The sequence below is a fragment of the Hipposideros armiger genome, unplaced genomic scaffold, assembly GCF_001890085.2.
Source record: "Hipposideros armiger isolate ML-2016 unplaced genomic scaffold, ASM189008v1 scaffold_354, whole genome shotgun sequence".
In the NCBI taxonomy this organism is placed as follows: Eukaryota; Metazoa; Chordata; class Mammalia; order Chiroptera; family Hipposideridae; genus Hipposideros; species Hipposideros armiger.
Genome location: NW_017731704.1, coordinates 1,178,695 through 1,186,605, shown reverse-complemented (window position 1 = coordinate 1,186,605; position 7,911 = coordinate 1,178,695). Strand labels below are relative to the sequence as shown.

Here is a 7,911-nt window from a genome sequence, read left to right as displayed (position 1 = left end):
CAAAAGAAACAGTTTAGGGTCTGTCTTTGTACTTGTTTCCATTTGTGAGATGAGACATACCCTCATTAACATGGGCATTGCTCAGTTGCATTGGCATACTAGAGTATTAAAAAAATTGAACAACTGGAGCATTCTGTAGAAATGAATGAAATATAAAGAAAAATGGAAAATCTCACAAAGTGTATCCTTGTACCACGAAAACCTCAGACTGATTCTTTTAATCCCAAGGGAAACTTTAATATGATGAACTCTTGATATGAAAACAAAATGCATCAATGCCAAAACTCAGGAGAAAAGGAAAATATCTAGAACCGTGTAGCATTCCTGTCTCAGGAGAGGCAGCTGGCTCTACCTCGGCTCCTGACTGTGATCAACATACAAGAGTTAGAAGCAATAGGGAGATAAGAGAGATATACAATGCCTACCCCTGAAGAGGCAAAGAGAAGATTACCATTTATATTGAGAAGAATACGTAAAAAAAAAAAAAGATGTCATTAAAATCTGAAAATATGCCTAAAACCAGAAAGGACAAACTAGTTGCAAATGTACTTCAGGGAGCAAACACTCAAACCGAGGATGAGAGTAGGTCCCCTTATGTCTTTTCCATTATTGTAAAAATGAGCTTTTCAAATAAATTAATTTTCTAATATATTGGTGTATCAGATTAGATGATATATTACTTAAGGCATAATATTTTAAAGAGAAATAATATGGTAACACCTTTAAATATATTTATATATGAATAAGGAGCCAATGTAAAATGAAAATATCATTAAAATGACTTCATATACATAGATGGATGGATTATTTGTTTAGAACTATTTATAGAAGTCACATTTGCAGACCCTTTTTAGTACCACATAGATTATATATACTAGTCTTGCTTTCTTATGCTTTTAATTTAATGCAAGATACATATATATAGACAGATAGATATAAATATAGATATATATAGGTATATATATAATATGCTTAGACAATGGGATAGTAACCCACGAACACAATAAATTTGAAATAACTAAACATTGTGAATTTAAGCTTAATTTTTATGTAGTTGCTATCTATTATAAACTATAATTACTATTTTCAAAATTTGGTAAATTAGCATATGACTTAGTTTGTGTAAATAATAAAAATACTGATATGATAGAAAAGCTGATCTGAATATTCTTACCAGCAGAATATGGAGATCTGGCACAATGCCAGCTAAGTGAGTTTTGTATTCACTGATAAACTGGGTTGCCATAGTAAGTCACAGTAACTGAGTTTCTAAGCAACCTAAGACTCCACAGACTTCAGCTACTTAGGAGTCCACTGATATTTCATCATCCTTAAGTGAGAAATATGAAAATCTGTGGTACCAAACTCAATGGAGAATTCCCTGATTACCCAATAGAGAAGTGACCCCTATGAAATATCCCGTTTTGATATCCATTTAATTTGTTAAATAATAGTATTCATACTGGGAAATAACTGATTACTCAGTGCTAAGTGGATGAAATTAGGTGCAGAAATGGTCAGTACCTACTATGTGTTGGGAAGAGAAATTTTTGTTCAATGAATAAACAAGATGCAACACATAATCTAACTCACTGAAGACAAAGTCATTTACATAATTTGGCATTCATAAAGTCCTTGCCCTTTATATAAAAATATATAGGTTTACTAGAATTACTATACAGCATGTCATTTCAATTTTTTTCTAATTATTTATATTTAGATAATGCATAATTGTAAATCAGTAATTGCTTCTGAACTGGTATTGAAATATTTAATTATGACTTGTCTAGAAGGGTTAAATAATGATACTAACCACCCAAATATCGAATAAAATTACATAGGTCTGAAGTGTAAGCAAGGTTATGAAGTATTCCTTGAATAAGTTTGTGTTAACATTTCTGAGTGTCCTTGTCTATGTTAAAAACATTTTCTTCTTCAGTTCCCTATCTTCACACAATATACCCACTGAGGCAAACTATTGCCTCCAATGTTCTCTTTTAATTCACAAAACCCAGTTTCCAACTATTTAAGATAATCACAATGAAATAAAAGCTAAGGCATATAAATATTATTTGTTCCTACAGAATACTGGATCACAGTGCAGGTCAAAATAAAATGTCATTACTGGAAACAGTCATGTGTGACAAGTAAAATGAGTGTCTGACTCAGTAAAATTTTACCTAATTCTAGTCCTCTGTTTTCTATGCTGCCATTATCATTCTATACAGTTTGTTCTTACCAAAAAAAAAAAAATGACCATAGGAATGATTTGCAAATTGAAAACTGGCTTTCACTTAATGGTTATTTTTTTTAATGTTATTTCCTATACCCTGTTAGTTATTGCATCAAAGATTCAGGAACCCAAACCAGCTATGCAATATGATAATGGAGTTCTCTAACCTGGCTGTAAAATAAAGTTGCAAAGTAACCTCTCAAACAGGTCACAGTAGCCAGTGTGGAGTAGAGCCATTCCAGGGATGCCAGCAGTAGGAACTGCCTGTGACCTCTACTGAGTGTTGTCTGTAAGAAGTGGAGAAGGTAGATTCTTCTTTCTCCAAGATTGGGAAGACAATCACTCTGCCTTACAGTCTTAATATACGAGAGTCCAAAAGTTACATAATATTTATAATATTTACTATAATTGCATCTTCAGGTAAACAGTGACCATTTACAAGTTAGCAGTCTTCCTGAGCATATACATTCTTAAGAATAAAAGATAGCTGCATGTTGTTCTTTCAGTATGTTGTTCTATTGAGATATACCTACCTCTACTGTTGCATATATGTAAGTGTATGTATGAGCTTAGAGAATTTCAAATATTTCTTAATGTATTCTTGTCACTTACCATTATAGTTATTACTGATAAGATCATAGTAGTTATTACACCTGAATAACTCCTTCCAATTTCTTTTAGATACAGCTTTTTATCTAAAAGCTTGGGACAGGGTCTGCGTGTCTATGGTATCTTATATACTCTACTTCCTGAGAGAAGAGAAAAATGCAAGGATAGCTTAAACTGAACAAAAACAAAGCAAAAATCAGATCAAAGTAGAAGATTTTAGTATTGCAGGCACCAGTCTTGAGTCCTACATTGTTAGGCAAGATAACTTTACAATGATTACATAGGCGTAATTACCAGTTAGAAGTCCGATGAAAAAACTGCAAGGCCACCAATATTAACGCACTTTCAAAATGCTGGTTGGAAGACAACGGGATTAACACTGATGACTGGTTGTTTGCCCCAAGTGCCGGGTCAAATCACTGCTGTACATCAGTCAGCCCCACTTCCAAGTAGCCAAGAATGGCTGTGGAATTTTGATTGACACTCCACGGAGGCAGTGGGATTCCTAAACCAAAGTAAACCCTGCAGCCAGTGTTTGCCAAGCTCTCCAGCTTGAAAATGAGCTGTTCTTCACTCTGGTTCTTTCTTTAAAAAAAAAAAAAANTTTACACTCCAAAACTCAAAAGATGAAGATTCAGTTAAATTTGTGCTATTTACTAAATTTTCTCTGGCTTGTCAGGCCATGTCAGTTAGGTTAGGGAAAAAAATACTGTGGTGATTTTCTTTTTAAATTTTTTTGGTACAAATTAATTACTTGGAAAACCTGTTCTTTCTATAATAAAATATTCTACCATTGACTATGTCACTTTCAGACCATCTCCATCCAATCCTTTGTGAACAAAATTAAGACTGAGACTATGCAATGTCTGTGTTTTGAAAAATTTCAATTCATGAGTGTTAAGATGCGCTTGGGAGCATTGGCTTCAATTTTTAGTTAAAGATGAAACATAATGAATAAATCTGACAAAATTCAGCCATTTCAATAGACTAAATCATAATCCTTAAGAGACATTTCAATATGCTTAAGAATTTCCCAGGGGGAAAAAAGCTTGTAATGTTTACTCAAGAATTTAACATCCTCAGCTCCTTAGTGTGTCCTGTGTGGAGAGGGCCAGCTTGCGTTCCAGAGCCATGAGTGGCTGACTTCACTTTCAGAGATGCCCTTTAATACTGAGTTCAGAAGAAAAGGTTCAAAAGCTGCCTCCATGTTTTGATTTATAAAACATGTATTAACGTGGCATCAACATGGTATTGCCTCTAAAAATGCCAATGTTCTATTTCATATTTTCCTTTATTTAATTAAATAGTGTTATAAGAACATGCATGTTCCCTGAGGACTCACAAAAACGACACTCCTTTGTTCAGTGTTGGTGGGAATTGGTCTTTCTACTATCATCTCTTACCCATTCCATCCTCAATATATTAGAATAAGGAAACTTGTGCTCATGCTCCTGGGAGCCATCTTAGAACCTCAAGGAAAGTCAATCTGGGCCAAAGCCAACACCCAAATAAAGGGAAGAGCAGAGAAAGTTAATAAGAAGGTGCCAGCAGTTTGATCCAGCTGTGCCTGAGGAGTACTAACTCTGGAGTTTTCAATTATGTGGGCCCAAAACATCCCTGGATTGATCCAGCTAGTTTAAGTTGAAAGCACCCAAACTGTTACTCTGAGAGGCTATGTATCATATATATTTTAAACAACTAAAACATCTAACCAAGTTCTAGCACATTAAGTGTGATCATAACGCATTACTTAATCAGTAGGCTTTTTTAGAAAAAGGAAAGACAGAAAAAAAGTATCCCTGCAATATGGTTTTCTACACTATATGCAACGGAGATACTAATAGAATATTAAGCACATATAAAATACCATGTGACTATATTTTGTTCATCACCCATGTATTTCCAAGATACTTTAGGGTCCTACTCATGGAAAGTGTTACAAAACAGCTCAATTCATCATTTACTTGTTCATTCATGAGTTGCAAGGGAGTAGGTTACAATGAAACATCCTATAATGTATTCACTGTGAATTGTATTGGTAGTGTTTACTATAATATTCCAGATTTAAAATAGTGTTGAATACATAATAAGTGTCCAAATATTCAATGAATAGATACTGAAGAATCTATACTATAGGTACTATAGCATTAAAAAAAGAGACATGAGTATGTTAAGTACTTTGTTAGGAGAGGAGGTAACTTTACTTTTCCAAGTTATCTGTTATCAAGTTTAAAAGGACTAGTTATTATCCAGATGTGCATTCTTTTTAGTTTTTAGTAGACACCAGGCACATAATGGAATAAAGAACAGATATAATCTACTTTAAGCAAAAATCTTACTGTATTAAACAGCTAGTCTGCTTATTACATTAGAAAATATTCTTTTGAAGGACTTGAGTACTCTTTTCATTCCACTAACATTTATTGAATAACTCTAATACAAGGATGAATGACATACTCCTAAATAAGCTTTTTCCAAACATTTTAAATGATCTAATGTAGCAATTGTGTTTATGTGTCCATTGCCAGGAATAAACATATTAAAATGAAGGTTTCTAAAATTGATTAAAATAATCGCACCAAAACCATGATTAAATATTAAATGTAGATCATTAGTAAGTGGTTGTATTGGGTTCTTTTGCCTATTAAAAATTCTTTCCAAGTATCTTGAATGTTATACTCTATCATCTAATTTTTTTACGTCAATCTAGTACTCTCTCTATAAACTAACACATGTGATCCCTTGCTAATAATTTGATTCCTTTGGGTTGTTTAGTAGAGTCATTCTGTACTGCTCATTTATTTTGTTAATGAACAGTGGGCCTTTATCTGACTACAGTATGTAGTTGTGTTAAGGGTGCCAGCGTGGCCTACGCATCCGAGCCTTAAACAAGGACTCTGGGAACTGGCTTTTCTGTCCTGGTGGCAGTTAATTCAAAAGAAACAGTTTAGGGTCTGTCTATGTACTTGTTTCCATTTGTGAGATGAGACATACCCTCATTAACATGGGCATTGCTCAGTTGCATTGGCATACTAGAGGATTAAAAAAATTGAACAACTGGAGCATTCTGTAGAAATGAATGAAATATAAAGAAAAATGGAAAATCTCACAAAGTGTATCCTTGTACCACGAAAACCTCAGACTGATTCTTTTAATCCCAAGGGAAACTTTAATATGATGAACTCTTGATATGAAAACAAAATGCATCAATGCCAAAACTCAGGAGAAAAGGAAAATATCTAGAACCGTGTAGCATTCCTGTCTCAGGAGAGGCAGCTGGCTCTACCTCGGCTCCTGACTGTGATCAACATACAAGAGTTAGAAGCAATAGGGAGATAAGAGAGATATACAATGCCTACCCCTGAAGAGGCAAAGAGAAGATTACCATTTATATTGAGAAGAATACGTAAAAAAAAAAAAAGATGTCATTAAAATCTGAAAATATGCCTAAAACCAGAAAGGACAAACTAGTTGCAAATGTACTTCAGGGAGCAAACACTCAAACCGAGGATGAGAGTAGGTCCCCTTATGTCTTTTCCATTATTGTAAAAATGAGCTTTTCAAATAAATTAATTTTCTAATATATTGGTGTATCAGATTAGATGATATATTACTTAAGGCATAATATTTTAAAGAGAAATAATATGGTAACACCTTTAAATATATTTATATATGAATAAGGAGCCAATGTAAAATGAAAATATCATTAAAATGACTTCATATACATAGATGGATGGATTATTTGTTTAGAACTATTTATAGAAGTCACATTTGCAGACCCTTTTTAGTACCACATAGATTATATATACTAGTCTTGCTTTCTTATGCTTTTAATTTAATGCAAGATACATATATATAGACAGATAGATATAAATATAGATATATATAGGTATATATATAATATGCTTAGACAATGGGATAGTAACCCACGAACATAATAAATTTGAAATAACTAAACATTGTGAATTTAAGCTTAATTTTTATGTAGTTGCTATCTATTATAAACTATAATTACTATTTTCAAAATTTGGTAAATTAGAATATGACTTAGTTTGTGTAAATAATAAAAATACTGATATGATAGAAAAGCTGATCTGAATATTCTTACCAGCAGAATATGGAGATCTGGCACAATGCCAGCTAAGTGAGTTTTGTATTCACTGATAAACTGGGTTGCCATAGTAAGTCACAGTAACTGAGTTTCTAAGCAACCTAAGACTCCACAGACTTCAGCTACTTAGGAGTCCACTGATATTTCATCATCCTTAAGTGAGAAATATGAAAATCTGTGGTACCAAACTCAATGGAGAATTCCCTGATTACCCAATAGAGAAGTGACCCCTATGAAATATCCCGTTTTGATATCCATTTAATTTGTTAAATAATAGTATTCATACTGGGAAATAACTGATTACTCAGTGCTAAGTGGATGAAATTAGGTGCAGAAATGGTCAGTACCTACTATGTGTTGGGCAGAGAAATTTTTGTTCAATGAATAAACAAGATGCAACACATAATCTAACTCACTGAAGACAAAGTCATTTACATAATTTGGCATTCATAAAGTCCTTGCCCTTTATATAAAAATATATAGGTTTACTAGAATTACTATACAGCATGTCATTTCAATTTTTTTCTAATTATTTATATTTAGATAATGCATAATTGTAAATCAGTAATTGCTTCTGAACTGGTATTGAAATATTTAATTATGACTTGTCTAGAAGGGTTAAATAATGATACTAACCACCCAAATATCGAATAAAATTACATAGGTCTGAAGTGTAAGCAAGGTTATGAAGTATTCCTTGAATAAGTTTGTGTTAACATTTCTGAGTGTCCTTGTCTATGTTAAAAACATTTTCTTCTTCAGTTCCCTATCTTCACACAATATACCCACTGAGGCAAACTATTGCCTCCAATGTTCTCTTTTAATTCACAAAACCCAGTTTCCAACTATTTAAGATAATCACAATGAAATAAAAGCTAAGGCATATAAATATTATTTGTTCCTACAGAATACTGGATCACAGTGCAGGTCAAAATAAAATGTCATTACTGGAAACAGT

At 32.9% G+C, this 7,911-nt stretch overlaps 1 protein-coding gene across 3 annotated transcripts in view; it reads right to left on the bottom strand.

Annotated features, from left to right (window-relative positions):
- The window catches only part of CD36 (CD36 molecule (CD36 blood group)), an 86,550-nt gene that overhangs the window by 53,102 nt on the left and 25,537 nt on the right, over window positions 1-7,911 (bottom strand). The window contains exon 1 of one of the 3 annotated variants that reach the window (XM_019661586.1): window positions 3,137-3,257. The exons of the other annotated variants lie outside the window; for them this stretch is intronic. The gene's annotated coding sequence lies outside the window, so the exon portion shown is untranslated. Of the gene's footprint in view, window positions 1-3,136; window positions 3,258-7,911 lie in introns of those variants that run through there. 3 annotated transcript variants of the gene reach the window in all.